Source organism: Coptis chinensis, chromosome 4 (genome assembly GCF_015680905.1).
Source record: "Coptis chinensis isolate HL-2020 chromosome 4, ASM1568090v1, whole genome shotgun sequence".
In the NCBI taxonomy this organism is placed as follows: domain Eukaryota; kingdom Viridiplantae; phylum Streptophyta; class Magnoliopsida; order Ranunculales; family Ranunculaceae; genus Coptis; species Coptis chinensis.
The window spans coordinates 1,533,131-1,548,903 of NC_141459.1; the positions used below are offsets into that span (position 1 = coordinate 1,533,131).

The 15,773-nt window shown below is 37.4% G+C and overlaps 1 pseudogene across 1 annotated transcript; it reads right to left on the minus strand.

Moving 5' to 3' along the window:
- Positions 1–3,340: 3,340 nt before the first annotated feature.
- Positions 3,341–12,487, minus strand: LOC147501070 (uncharacterized; annotated as a pseudogene). The gene is made up of 4 exons (XR_015221216.1): positions 11,622–12,487; positions 11,189–11,390; positions 4,014–4,481; positions 3,341–3,844 (listed from the first exon to the last, which is right to left on the minus strand). The product of XR_015221216.1 is annotated as an uncharacterized LOC147501070 (transcript).
- Between the last annotated feature and the right edge of the window lie 3,286 nt (positions 12,488–15,773).

The following is a 15,773-nucleotide window of genomic DNA, read 5'->3' on the forward strand; positions in this document are numbered from 1 at the left end:
CGGAAGCGACCAGGTTGCTTCAAGAGGAGATAGTGAGACTTAGAGAGGAGAATGATGAGTTGATGAGAGAAAGAGAAACCACTCAGGGGGGGAGCGGAAACAGCAATACCCGAGGGTAGTGAAGTGGAGGGACAAAGCGAGGAACTTCCTCAGGAACCCAAGGCGAACAACGTAAGAGGCATTACCATGGAAATGGTGCAGGCAACGATCGAAAGAGACAGAGAGGCTAACCGCGCGGCAGAAAAGGAAAAACAAGGTGTGGTAATAAATAAGGTGGTGGACAACCTAAATCAGAACCCACTTGCTGACTCAGTATGGAATTCCAAGGTACCTAAGAGGTTCACGCAACCACAGTTTGAGAGATACGACGGGAAAGGAGATCCGGCGGACCATTTGCATCATTTTAGGCAACAGATGCCGCTATGGCAAGAGGCGAAGTATGATGGCCTCCATTGTATGATGTTTCTTGCCAGTCTGAAAGGGAGAGCGTCAGGCTGGTATTATCGGTTGGAGTCGTGGAGTATACAAAGGTTTGAGGAACTGGAGCAAGCCTTCGTAAATCACTTCATCCATCAGAAAAAGAGGGTAGTAGATGTCGCAGATCTCTTTAATGTCAAGCAAAAGTCCTCCGAGAAGTCAGTGCAAGTCGTAGGAGTGGAGGACCGGAGAGACAGAGAAAAGGCCATAGCAAGAGAGGGGGGAACCTACAGAGGGGAGACATAGAAAGCAGAAAGTGGCTGAGTGACTTCGAAATTTCTTAGAGGATATTCCAAACTGGGCTAAACCTATGCCAGCAGTGTGTATACACTGTGACAACCAATCTGCTATGGGTAGAGCACAAAGTAGCATGTATAACGGGAAGTCTCGACACATACGTAGTAGACATAACACCGTTAGACAATTGCTCTCAAATGGAGTTATCTCAATCGACTATGTAAGGTCAAAAGATAATATTGCGGATCCGCTTACAAAAGGTTTAACAAGAGAGCAAGTAGAAAGATTATCAAGGGGAATGGGCTTAAAGCCTTTGAGATAATCAACCAAGAGTCCTCATAATGGAAAAACCAACCTAGTTATTTGAGATCCCAAGATCTAGGTTCAAAGGGCCAACCAATTATGTCTGGTGACTCGCTTAGCATTGGAGAGTAATAATATACTCTAACCCATTCCTATATAAGATAAAGGTATATCCGGCCATAGACCCGGATAAGTCAAGCTTTTAATGATTTACTATATCTTGGAAAGTTATGTTATCCAAGTGGAGTATTGCGCGGATACTCTTTATAAAAATCACCCATGAGTGTAAAGTGGGGCAGCTTCTATGAGAATTTTAAGGCAAATGTCTCAAAAACACTCTCTGAAACCAAGAAGTGTTCAAGGCCAAAATGAACACAAACGTGAGAACCAACAGTATTTGAGAAGGTACTGCGTGAAGATGATTGTCTAGGTTTATACAAACGGCTGACAGTTCAAGGACATTGATTGAAGTCTACTGATAGTCCAATTAAATCCGATCATCTTTCACTAAGGCAAGTTCAAGGCCTCCCATGCTACTTGACCTGATGCGGTATCTTTTCATTTGTAAAAGAACAGAAATCCGATGTTTATGATAGAAGAAGCCAAATCTTCATTCATGTGGGGGATTGTTAGGAAAATGGATTTGCACAAATCCATTAAGATATGAATGAGTAATTTGTCTCCCAAGTTACCCCACTGGAGATGAAATGGGTTTCTTTTGAAACAGTACGTAAAATGAGAAAAACCTTTTTCAAAGGGTGCATTTGTTCAAACAAAGCATTATGCCGAAAAGGTGCGACCTTTCGGTGCCTTTGGTTCAAAAATAAGCATCATGCCGAAAAGGTGTGACCTTTCGAAATAGGCACTAGTTTGAAATAGTGCTTTATGCCGAAATGGTGTGTCCTTTCGAAACATGTGACTTTTTAAAAAGTTGCTTACTTTTTTCCAAGAGTCACTGTGTTGTTTCGAAAATGCACCACTCACCTATAAATAGTGGATGAATTTAGAGAGAAAGACACACCAGATCACATAGAGTTCTGATCTTTCTCTTCTCCCTCTGTTCTTAGTCAAATACTATGTTGTGTTCGCTGAGTCTATAGAATTGAAATGCTAGCTTTTTATAGAAAGAAATCCGTTTTATCTTGGGAGACAATTTCCTGTCAACCTTCAAGCACCGTGAGGGGGAAAATCTGTCTTAAGGACATAGTGAATCTTCACTAGGCTCGGATTTAATCATTGGTAAATTAAGTTCATTAGTTGAACTAAAAGATTTGTTTGTTCGTTGAACTAAAGGTTTGTTCATGATATATTTGTTATATCAATTTAATTTTCTTGTTTACTTAACAATAAGTATATTTTTAGAATAAGTTTCCTACATTTTGTTGTATCAAATATTTAGTTGGACTGATTAGTTCTCAAAACCGATTTTAACTGCTTAGGTCACACTGACATAGTAGCTCTTTTTGGTTTACTTAACTGAACTACCTATGTCTTTGTATATAATTGATTAACATTTTAAAAACTCATGACTTATTCGTCAAGGGAAAAGATACTATAACTCATAGTACAAAATATCTCGATATATCGCGATATTTGGGGATATCTATCCAGATTTCAAAAAAATATATATAAATATCAATTTATATGTTCGAGATATATAACATCAGAATATCGGTGATATTTCGATGATATTTGCGATATTTGGGGATATTTTGAGATATTTGGCGATATTTTGTGTATATAACAATTTTATTTAATATTTACTATTATATTTCAAATAAATATAAATAATGTATCATGATATATCAAGAAATATCTACAATAATTGTCGATATTTTGGATATATTCACGATATTTGCATGTGAAATATTGTCAAATATCCCCAAAGAAGGGATATATCCACGATACATATCCAAAAATTGAATATCGATAAATACCCATATCCTGATATTTTGTACTATGCTATAACTTACCATCTGGGAAGAGTTCAATCAAGTACACTTTTTAGGGTAGGTTTTGGAATTTGTTAAAGATCAGGAAGTGGGGTCCCAATTCTAATGGATGGCTTGCTACTTTGTTTGAAAGTGTTCGCTGGATCAACGTAGACATATTTGTGACTTTGTGTTTCCATTAAATTCAACCCATTTTTTAAAGTTTTTCATAACACAACCAAAGACATAGTATTAGAGTATTAGTAAATAAATTCGCTCCCCTAGCGCTTAGGAAAGAGCTAGTTCTCCTGCCTATTGTAGGAGATTGAAGTGTAACTAGAAGACTCACGATTACACTAGTTTCCTACCATATAAGGACGAGGAACCAACAATTTAAAAAGATACTGAAACACCAATAAAAGATGCATACTACAGATTCACATGGCGCGCTTAATTTAGATTCTGAACGTTATCAAATCTGGATTAACTCCTTCGGGTACCCGTCGTTTTGGGGGGAACTTCGGGAGGGATCGAGCAACGTAGCTTGCGGTCTCAAGGTACATTTTGTACTTATCTTCATATCCACCAGTTTCGCTTGAATCATTTGAGCCATAACTACATGGTGCACCACCGCCACCACCACCAAGTGTTTGTGTGCCAGTCACTTTGAGATTTTTAATTAGATTCAATACATGTTCCTCTCCTTCAACATTTTTCAGAACATTCTTCCTGAATGTCCAATCTCCAGTTTTCCAATTGAAGCTATAGAGAGGGAGTAACCTCTGACCATACATTGCCAAGAATTCTATGGCAGCTAGAACAAATTCAAATTCGGTGATGGACATGCAGTAACTGAAGCTGATCCTCGTCCATCCTGGTTTAAGTCCATTGTGTCCCTGGAAATTAAGATTTAATAATCGATCAGTTTAGATTAAGATTACAAACCACTTTTCTCTATGTACTGTAGAACTTAATTTACTTATTTATCAGAATGTATAAATTCAAGCTATTTCTCAAACACTTCAAAAAAAAAAGGAACAAAATTATAGAATCAAAATTTTCTACCTTCTGAATTGCTGCACGAAATGCCAATGATTGTTCATTGTCAACATTCAAGAGGATATGCCCATAAGGACCAGCACAAGCACAACCACCTCTTGCTTGTATACCAAATAAGTCATTTAGTAGTTTTGTCACAAACCGTCGTCCATGAAGAGGTTTATCCTTCATCGTTGCTCTTTCTCTCCACATATAAGCACTCTTATCTCTACTTTCCTTCTCTCGATCCAGTGAAGCTGTGTAGATAAGGAATGATATAATTGGTTGGCGCTTAACCGAAGTGTTACCTAGTACATTAGGATTAGGCAATAGTCTTTGGAGTGCTCTATCTGTCCACATTTTTTCTCGTGTTTCAATTAGGTGGTTGCCCATGTATTCCTTCACCCAAAATGCCAATGATGCTCGGATTTTTTGAACAATTGGTGGTGTTCCGGCATGTTCACGCTCTTCAATATCGTCGTAGTATACAGTATCCTGTAAACTCGAGTAGGATTATTTGGTTGGAATATGGAGCTAAAATCATTTCAATTCAAATTTATAGCAATTCTGATGTCAACAGTAAGAACAAAAAAATTCCGCATGTTTTGGATTTTAACATTGTGATCAAGAGCTACTTGGGACCAAAGATCTAACTACCAACGAAATTGTTCCTGCTTAACCACCTACGAGTCTTGGACCTTAACAAGGTGTGCGATTTTATCTGAAAAGGCATCAATGCTAGCTAGTTTACCGAGATCCACTTATTCTTAATCTCTTGCCGATGTGAGACTCGGACCGCACAAAAAGTATTTATAGCCAATACACATTTTGTTGTAAGCGAATAAAGAAAACAATAAGAGACAAGGACAGAATAACAGGTAATAACCAAGGCGCGGATTAGGCTGTCCTTAAGGAAAGATTTCGCCCCTTCCAATGGTGCATAAAGGTAGCGGTTTCCTTCCTCCTCAGATTCATGGTTAATGATGGTTTTGACTTTGCACTAGAACAAACTACTCTCTAAGAGCGGCAAAATATAACTTTCTCCTGGTAGAACGACAAGAAGAAGAGAACAAGAATTGGATGGGGTCGAGTTAAAATTTTCTCCTCAGGTGTGAGTTCTTTTTTTTTTGGATGATCTATCCGGGCCGCCCAGGTCCTCAGTATTTATAGAGGTAAGGTGGTCGGTTCCAGATAGGATAAGGACTCACACTTCCACTCTAAGTCGGTTTCAAACTCTAAGAGATAAATCCTCATCCTCAAACTCTAAAGAGATAAAGACTCATCCTCAAAATTAAGTCGGTTTCACCAACAGATAAGAAGAAACCAACTAGATACCGAAACTAGTATTTAGAAATACTCCTAGAGATTCCAACAATCCCCCACTATTTCAAAATACTAATAGTCCCCCACTATTTTGGAATAGGATATTACAAAAGAAATGGGTTAACGAAGTGCTAGAGAAAATCGAAAAAACAATGCATAAGATAATCGCTTTTTAAGCTTGAACTCCATAGGATAACATGTTTTATAATACGTGAAAGTGGTGGATTAAAAAATCTTTTAACCAACATTCCCTTGTAGTAAAATAGATCACATGCACCCACACTGCTCTTTCATTATATGCCAATTCTGCGGTGTTGCGCTTTTTGGCCCCTGCGCTGCCTGTGTTCCATGAATGCTCTAGAGTACTTGCCCGAATACTCATAAGAACCGACCCAGTTCTACATTCACGTAGGTGGATATCCATCAAGTGTGCATTGCAGTTAAAATACACTATCTCATTATAAAATGGACTATGGATTCCAATCAGAGTAAAATAACTCATCATTTCTCATTGCAATTCAAGTTATACAAAGTATACAAAAATGTTATCTCATCATAGGGTGGGGCCTCAAAAGAAAGACAATAGCATACTAGAGTTTATTTTTTAGGTGACTTGTTTTTCTTTGAACCTACTTCATGGGATCTCCAATCACATAGGTGGGGTTGCCGTCAGTGTCGCCCTCTATCTAAGGCAAAAGTCCCATCCCCCTCGACGTATCAACCACTTGCCTCCTGCTAACCGGTTTTGTCAGAGGATCGGCCAAATTTAACTCTGACCTCACATAATCTAGAGCCACAACTCCAAATTCCAGCAGTTGCTTTATAGACTGTAGTCTCAGACAAATATGCCTGTTTTTCCCATTATACAATTTGCTCTTTGCCTTTGCTATCACGGCCTGACAGTCACAATGCATAGGTACAGCTGGAGGCGGTTTTGTACCAATAGGAAGATCTGCCAAGAGGTTTTTAAGCCACTCAAATCGGCGCTTGCTTTATCTAAAAGCAATAAGCTCGACTCCATGGTTGACGAGCTATCAAGGTCCGCTTAGAAGATTTCCAAGTAACTGCACCGCCACCTAGGGTGAAAATATAACCACTAGTGGACTTGATATCATGAGAATCAGATATCCAGTTTGTATCACAATAACCCTCTATCACAAGTGGAGTTTGTCTAAACCGTATGCCATAATTCATTGTTCCTCTCAAGTACTTGGCTAGTCTCTAACGACTCCAATGTTCCCCGGCTAGATTAATGAGTGTATCTGCTTAACCTGCTAACTGCATAAGCAATGTCAGGTCTAGTGCAATTCATCAAGTACATGAGACTACCAATAATTTGGGCATATTTAGACTGAAGGACACTATGTTGAGCATTTTTCTAAAGTTCACTAGTTGCCTCATAAGGTGTCAACACAGGCTTACTATCATAAAAGTTAAACTTCTTCAAAAATTTCTCAACATAATGCTCTTGTGAGAGCATATAGCCATCACTGTTTCTAATTATTTTGATTCCAAGAATCACATCAACTTCTCCCAAATCTTTCATTTCAAATTGGGAGGATAAGAACATCTTGGTGTTTCTCACAACATCAAGGCTAGGACTCATAATTAACATATCATCCACATATAGACAGATAATCACATATGTATTCACTTCAAAAGTTTTAAAGTAAATACATTTATCAGCATCATTTATTTGATATCCATTGGACATCATGACACTGTCAAACTTTTCATGCCATTGTTTTGGCACTTGTTTCAACCCATATAAAGACTTAACTAACTTGCATACCTTTTGCTCATTCCCTGGTACTATAGTACCCTCCGGCTGCATAATATATATATTTCTTCATCAAGATCACCATTCAAAAATGCAGTTTTTACATCCATTTGATGAATAAATAAATTATGAATAGCAGCTAAAGCCATTAGAACTCTTATAGACGAAATCCTAGTTACAGGAGCATAAGTATCAAAATAGTCAATGCCTTTTTCCTGAGAATCCCTTGACTACTAATCTAGCCTTGTATTTCAATGGAACCATCTAGTTTCTTTTTTGAATATCCACTTGTAATGTATAGGTTTAGCCCGTGAGGTAGATCAACTATCTCCCATGTGTGATTAGCTATAATCGAATCTAGTTTCGAAGTTTATAGCATCCTTCCGTAAAGGTGCATCTCGAGAACTCCATTGCCTCATTATATCGCCACAGATCATCATCAAGAAGAAACGTGTAAAAGTCATCACCAAAATTGGTGGATTTTCTTGTCTCTTTTACTCTTCCGAATATCTTGTTCAGAAATTTCAGGATCCGTTGATTGTTGTTCACTAGGAGCAACCAACCTCTCAATGCCAATTTTCAAAGGAAACAAATTCTCAAAGAAATCAAAAGATTTTTACTCTCTATAATAGTGTTAGCATCGACAAGGTTATTATCGATTTTACTACTAAAAATCTATATGCGACTATTATGAGCATAACCAATGAACATACAATCAACAGCTTCTAGGTCCCAATTTTCTTTTTTAGGTTCGTTCACTAGAACCTTTGCAAGACACCCCACATTTTAAAGTATTTCAGTTAGGTACATGACCTTTCCATAATTCATATGGTGTCTTATTCCCTGTTTTTTCTTGTTGGGTATCATATTCTCAGATATGGCAAGCAGATAGGATTGCTTCCCCACAAGTTCGTGGAAGCTCCGAAACTTACAAGCATAGCATTCATCATCTCTTTTTTTGTGTTACTTTTTCCGCTCGCTACTCCATTAGACTCGTAAGAGTATGGTGGAGTAGTCTCATGAATAATGTCATTCTTGTCACAAAAGTCCCGGAAGGGGTTAGACTCATATTCTCCACCCTATCGGACCAAGTCTTTTAATCTTACAGCTTAAGCCGGTTTTCAACTTCAAACTTTGTACTTGAAAACATCTCACTTGCTTCATGATTGTTTCTAAGTAAATACACCATGGTGTACCTAGAGAAGTCATCTATGAATGTAATATAATAAAATTTCCCCCTAGACATGGTATTTCTGAATTCACCCAAACTGTATGAATAAAAGTTAGCAATCCAGTTTTTCTCTAGAAACAGCTTCAAGAAGGTTTCTTTGTGGCTTTAGTCTCAAAGATATATCTCACATTTATCATTAGAAAAATCAGAAATATTAGACAATAAACCACATGCTTTCATTCTTTTCATATATCTAACATTCACATGTCCTAGTCTACCATGCCATATATTAAAAAGAGTCAAGCAAGTAAGCGTATGATTCATTCTTATTAATAATAATGTTGTCAAGTACATTCAACATGAAAAGACCACTGTTATTACAATAACCTTTCCCAACAAAACCCTCATTTTTCGTCAGAACGAACTTGTCACTCTCAAAAGTCACCTTGATGCCAGCTTTTCCTAGTAAGGACACAGAAATCAGATTCTGACGAATCTCAGGAACATGCAGAACATTACTAAGTGAAAGGGTTTTTCCTGAAGTTAACTTCAGAAGAATCTTGCATGTTCCCTCAACAAGAACAAACCTTGAGTCACTCATATAGACCTTTTCATCTTTCACTAGTATGTAGTCTGAGAAGGCTTCAACATCACCACAAACGTGGCGGGTGGCACCAGAATCTAGTACCCAGTTCTTCTTCCCAAAGGCCATGAACACTTGTGACACCACAAAGAAGAATAATATCATCTCCCCAACTATATTAGCATTGGGAGGATCATCGCTGTCTTTCTTGTGTCCGCACCGAAAAGCCCTATGTTCAGTTTACCACAAACATAACAATTTCCATTGCCGCATTACCACTCCTTTTAAAAGAAGTGCCTTTGACCTTGAAATTCTTATTTTTGTTGTACTTCTGTTTTTTAGAGTTTTTGTTGGATTTACTGGGATTACATTCAATGATATTGGCTTTGGAATGGAATTCCTTAGACAACACATCATCCCGAGTCTTGTTCTTTTCCTCTATGTGCATGTGAATGATCACATCCTCAAGAGTCATCTGTCTACGTTTATGCTTCATACTGTTTTTATAGTGTTTCCAAGACTCGGGGAGTTTCTCAATCAAACATCCAACAACAAAAGTTTTGGGTAAATCAATACCCTCAGTTTTCAAATCATTAATCAGCACATGAAAATCATGGATTTGAGACGTTACATCTCTATCCTCTCTCATCTGGAACTTTAGAAAAGTCCCAATAGCATATTTCTAAGTATCAGCATCCTCTATTACGTATTTTTTGTTCAAACTCTCCTATATGTCATGTGCATTCTTATTTGAACAATAAATATCAAATATTTCATTGAACAAGGTACTCAAAATAGCATGACGACATACATTATTCCCATTGAGCCAAGCAGCGTGATTTCTTTCGAAATCATTATAACCCTCCACGGGTGCTATATCAGTGAGATACTTTGCATAGTTGAGTACATCTAGAGCTGTGAACACCCTTTCTCTCCATCGCTTGAAGTGTGAACCATTGAAGGATTCAATCTTTGACACATTGGGTAAGTTCATGAGCATTCAAGAGGTGCAAAGATTTCTCATAGTCGGTAACTTCCATGACTCCGAATTGGTTTCTTTGATCGGTGCGGGTGTCAACCGGTGTGTAGACATCTTGGTCTTTCCTTAAGATTGTTGTGCTTTAATAAAGAAAACTGTTGTGAATAATTAACCGCGGGAAACAACGTTACTCATTGACCAAACGGATCAATCCTACACAAAGATTGATCTTTCTCAATAGACAAGACTTCAACACCTCCAAGCAATATCCCAACACTTCTCAATATCAAATAACAAGCATATGAAATAAAACAATCAATGTAAAAGAAGAACAAACCACAAGACGAGATATATCGTGGTTCGCAATTTGCCTACGCCCACACCGCGAGTTCCAAGCTTTACTAGATGTCCCGAGTAATCGACACAAGTCTCTCTCAATTCACTCACAAAGAATGAACACTCAACTCACAAAGAATTGTTCTCTTGTAATCACTCTTTTTTTGGTTTTGGAAAAGTTAGATTTTCCAAAAGACCGATTTTATTTTTATACCAAAACCAAAATTTCGCTGGTTATCGTGAAATGCGCCCACGGAGAAAAGCCCGGAGCTGGCTGGCTTCTCTCCTTCCTGGCTGGTGCGCTTATGTGTTAAAGCCACGAGCTGGTCGCGCTTTCTTTGAGCGCTGGTCGCTTAAATCATCGGAGTCATGAGCGAGTGAGTCGCTGCTTCACTCGAAAGGCGGGCCTGCCTCTATCGTGTGAAAACGTAAATTTTCTACAAAAACAATAAGAGACAAGGACAGAATAATGTAATAACCAAGGCGGATTAGGTCATTCTTAAGGAAAGATTTCGCCCTTCTTCAATGGTGCGAGAAAGACAGCAAGGGCGCCTCTTCCTCACAGATTCAATGGTTAATGAAGTTTGACTTTGCACTAGAACAAACTACTCTCTAGAACGGCAGTATAACTTTTTCTGGCGGCTGACAGGAAGAAGAGAACAAGAATAGGATGGGGTCGAGTTCTGTTTCTCTGAAGGTGTGAGTTGTTGTTTTTCAGGGGATGCTCTATCTGGACGCAAGGTCCTGTATTTATAGAGGTAAGGTGGTCGGTTCCAGATAGGATAAGGACTCACACTTCCACTCTAAGTCGGTTTCAAACTCTAAGAGATAAAGACTCATTCTCAAACTCTAAAGAGATAAAGACTCATCCTCATCCTCAAACTCTAAAGAGATAAATACTCATCCTCAAACTCTAAGTCAGTTTCACCAACAGATAAGAAGAAACCAACTAGACACCGAAACTAGTATTTAGAAATACTCCTAGAGAGTCCAACACATTTGGTTCCAGCTGCGATAGCAATATTAATACCTTTTCATTGAAACAATTGACAAAGCAGACTGTTCCGCCTCCACAAGTTGAAGGAGGAGAAGAGCTCAAATAATAGAGGCTTTTGCTCATAAGCAGAATCCCAGGTGTACCCGGGCCTCCTACAAATTTATGAGTACTAAGAAAAACAGCGTCATAGCCTTCCAGTTCTCCTGATCGAAGATCTATTTGGACGTATGGTCCACTGCAATGGAAGATCAAATGATATTATAAACTGTAATCTAAATTAAAGACTATTCAGAATTAGAATTGAAGCATAATATTGGAAGGGGAACTGTAACATATCAGACTATAGGAGAAGTGAATTAGAGAGAATAGCTATAACAATTCAATGCATAATTAGGAATTATGGTCTTCAGTCTTATGTTTATTTCTTATGGCAATGCAACGAATTCATATTTAATAATTTTCTTACCTTGCAGCGAAATCAAAACAAGCAAAGGCACCGTGTTCATGTAGAATTCGAGCAAGACTTCTGGTATCACTTAAAATTCCAGTAACATTACGACAAGCGGAGAAAGACCCCAACATAGGCCTACTAGAGTACTTAGATGATCTCAATTCTCTTCTAAGCATTTCCATGTCAATCAACCTTTTATAACAGAAGGAACAGCGATGCCCATTACTTCTTGTACCCTCTTTATGGCTGTTGTAGTGTTGTAGTACCTGAACCACAAAATAATAAGGCATCTTCTTGTCCTCCTCCCATACATTTCTTTATGTACTTAGTTGCTTCATTCACCATTTTTGTAGTACGATGGCCTACAAAACTGTCGTCAGTATGTGTATTACCATAGAAAGGAAGGACACTATCGATAATGAAATTTTCTATGTGGTGTAAGGCCTTCCTGAAGCCGTATGATCAACATATGTCACATATCGCTTCCCAAATGGTGTGTCGAATTTGACGTTGTTCCCTATTAGTTGAGATTGAAGCCAAGAACATTTTTCTGAACTGCTTCGTTCACTTTGGAGATTGATCTGTCCTTGAGGCATTCTGAAGGATATTGAGCGGAAGTCAAAATCATCGTCGTTTAGTTGTTCATCATCGGTACTCTTTGGCGACACGGTCTCATCATAAAAGGAGTACGACTTTGGTGAGATCATGGGTGTACTTTTACTATAAAGTGACATGGCACGATCAGCCTTAGCTTGGTGAAGGACGCTACAGCCTACAGTCCCTGGCATCTTTTTTTTTTTCAATCTGAAGTGAAAGTATGTGTAATGATTGCTTGTCGATGTCTCGAGGAGTCTGAAGTTTTCAATTATACCTAATTAAATTTCATTAGGGGTGGGATGGATATATATAGTTCGCCGATCTGAACTTGGTCATCATATAACTCTTATTTAGTTGGCCATCTTAAATTGACGTGGTCACTGGTCAAGATACGTTTTTTTTTTTCTTCGATAACACGTCAGGACACGTTAATTAAAGTGTTTCTGAATATTTTTTTTTTCTGAATATTAATTAAGGTACTTATTTAGGAGAACAAGTGGATTTATAGAGGAGATTGAGTGATTTTTTGCTCCCAGCCATATTCCCTTCAGGGGCTCCAAGCGGAATCAAAAAATAATACCTGTCAACTATAGTGGAGATCCAACTATAAACATATTTCTTTAGATTTGCAATTCCGATTTTACCTTTAGAATATTGGTCAACAATTCCTTCTTTAGTTTTTTTATTTAATAAAAAAAATTCAATAAAATAAAAAAGAGATTTATGGGGAATCATTCTAGTCATTACTCATTAGTCAACATAGAAAATGAAGAAAAAAAAACACATTTGAAAGGCCATTTTCTGTTTTTTTTTTTTCAGCAAATATTTTTGATTTTCTCTTTAAATTTTGATGATGGCAAATTGGTAAGTCTAATAAAACGGTTATTAATAGTTGGATTTCAAAATATTATATATAGATGTGTTGCTTCTTGATTAGTTGATTGGGTTTGGAGACTTTGGAGAAAATATGAGCAAAAAATCAGGTTAGGGTGGGGTGGCGACTTTTTGTAATCAATGAGTGAGAAATTGTTTTTTTTATTAGAGGCTGAGAATTTGTTGCACACAGTCCATCCATGTGCTTGTTAACACTCCAGCTTAATCCTCCACATGTCCAATCTTTAAATAAAAATAAAATTAACCGAAATAAACTGAAAAAAATAAGGGTGATTTTGGACATACCCAACAAAACACTCCCGTACCCCAACTTTAAAATAAATTAAAAAAAAAATGAATTTAGACATATTTAGCTTCCTAAATTACCCTCATTTTTTATTGGACGTACCCAAAATATTTTTTGACTAAAATTTACTCTATGTGATTTAGAAGAAAAAGACCGCGGTGGGTTTTTTTTTCAATAACCTCTTATTTTTTTATCTCATCAATAAATATGCAAACACTCACTTTTAATTTGAATCAATTATACCAAAGTAATGAGAATGAATACCAACCGAATGAGGATGAAGAAAAAAATTCAAAATCAAATTTTGATGAATGGGAGAACACAGAAGACTATTATACTTTGGATTACTACAATGAACAGATACAAACACCAAACAAAAATGTGAGTTTGTTTACAATATTAAACAAAGTGCTATTGTTTTTGGATGCATACTGAGTATAAGAAACCTAAACCACTTTTTTTTTTTATAAAATTTTACTTTGAACCGTCTCATCCTATTAGTAGTGCATCTCCAAATGCATTGTCTTTGCTTCAACTGAATTATGAGTCAGAAAATGAAGAGCAAGAAAGCCCGATAGAAAACTCTAATTTTGTTTGTCCGATAATGACCGACGACGACTTACATATTTACAACTGCAACAATAAGAACTTGAAGACACTTTTATAAATTTAGTATATCGTTTTTCCGAATGGTGATGTAATACAATCTATAACAAAATGATTACAGGTATTTGAAAATCGAAAAGACCTTGTTGATTGGTGCAGAGAGGTAGGGAGAGAAATTGGTTTTGTGGTTATCATTGCAAAATCGGATAGCGTTGAAAGTGGCCGAAGACCTAGGGTGCTTTTAACTTGTGAGAGAGGTGCGTGGTGTTTGGAAATACGTTGCAGCATTGGAGTTGCTCGTGTACATACATGTGTAAGCTCTATAGTGCAACTGTGCCAAGTAGAAGATAGTCACATAATGTCATAATGGTGATGTACAAATACTAGTAGTCATTGCTCATAAAACTGGTCTTGAATATTGTTGAAACATTTCAGTTACCAAACAAACCATGTTGTGATTCTTTTTCTTTTTTTCTTTTCAGTATACATAGCCATATATCTAGGCACATTTTGGGGGTAAAATAAAACACTTGATAACCTCTCCATAGCACCCTATGTCAACACAAAAATTTTCTCTACTAGTGTGTTGGCTCAGTTAAAAGGCCAAATCCAAATGGGTAGAGTGGATCATAATGTGCATCGCCTATGTTCATTGGGAGCTGATCAACAGACTTGAACCAAGTTCGAGCAAGCCCGCCATGGAACCCAAAGTCACCAAAAAGACGTCGGCTACACCTTGGCCTTCACTACCGTGGAGCCATGCAAAATTTACTAGAGCGTCAATTGATTGGATGTATGGTTTGATCATTAACAGACGGGCCGAAAACTACAATGACAAAGACACTTGATTTGTGCAATGCACTTTAGTGATTATTTCGGGCGGGCGGTGGATTGTGAGGTTAAAGTCGTCACCCTTAGTCTCTCGCATAAGGAACCTCGCCAACTACGACAACATCATAGGAGAAGTCATTGGATTTCGTGAGGTCATCATTTGGGTTCTCATTGTAGACAACTTGGGTGCTTTTATCAACCGTGGGGCCGATTGCCTTGAGGATGGTGGTTCCTGCTCATGAAGCATGTAAGTTAAATGACTTGCAAGAATATACTTGATAGAGCACCTTTCTCAGTATTTCATTCACCATATTCACCCAATCCACGGTAGCACTATGTAGCACATAATGCTCAAGATTGTAATCCCTTAACAAATATGTATGCTATTCATATGGGAAGATACAAATAAAACCAAAAAAACAAACAAAATTCAGAGCGCGAGAATGGGAAAAGAGATGAAGTAGTGAAGATATCTTGACAAATCACCTTTCCAAGATTGATAGTCAAGAAATGCAATTATGAAAATTTGGAATTCAAAATTTTTCTAATAAAATCATATTACACCAAACTAAGGTAACTGTGGATTGCGATATGCATGAATGTCCACACCATCTCAATTTGCATTGCTCTTAGCACTTAAGAGATTGCTATAAACATAAGCTGTCATGACTCATGAGTCATGACTACTATATACATTTCAATGTGAAAAGTGCTTGCTTATCTCTAAAAAGCTCAAAGTAAATCATAGTAACAAATCCCACTTCCTAAAAAGATAACAAAATACTTAATAGAAAAAACAAGGTGCGTGTTTCAAAGAGGAGCTAGAAAGAACTTACAGAAGTTCTGCAATCCACCTTGTTTTTTTACTCAGAGAGGATAACGACATGGTATTTATATGAAGAAAACTGAACGGGGACAAAACTAGAAAACCCACTAAATTTAGTCACAACGTA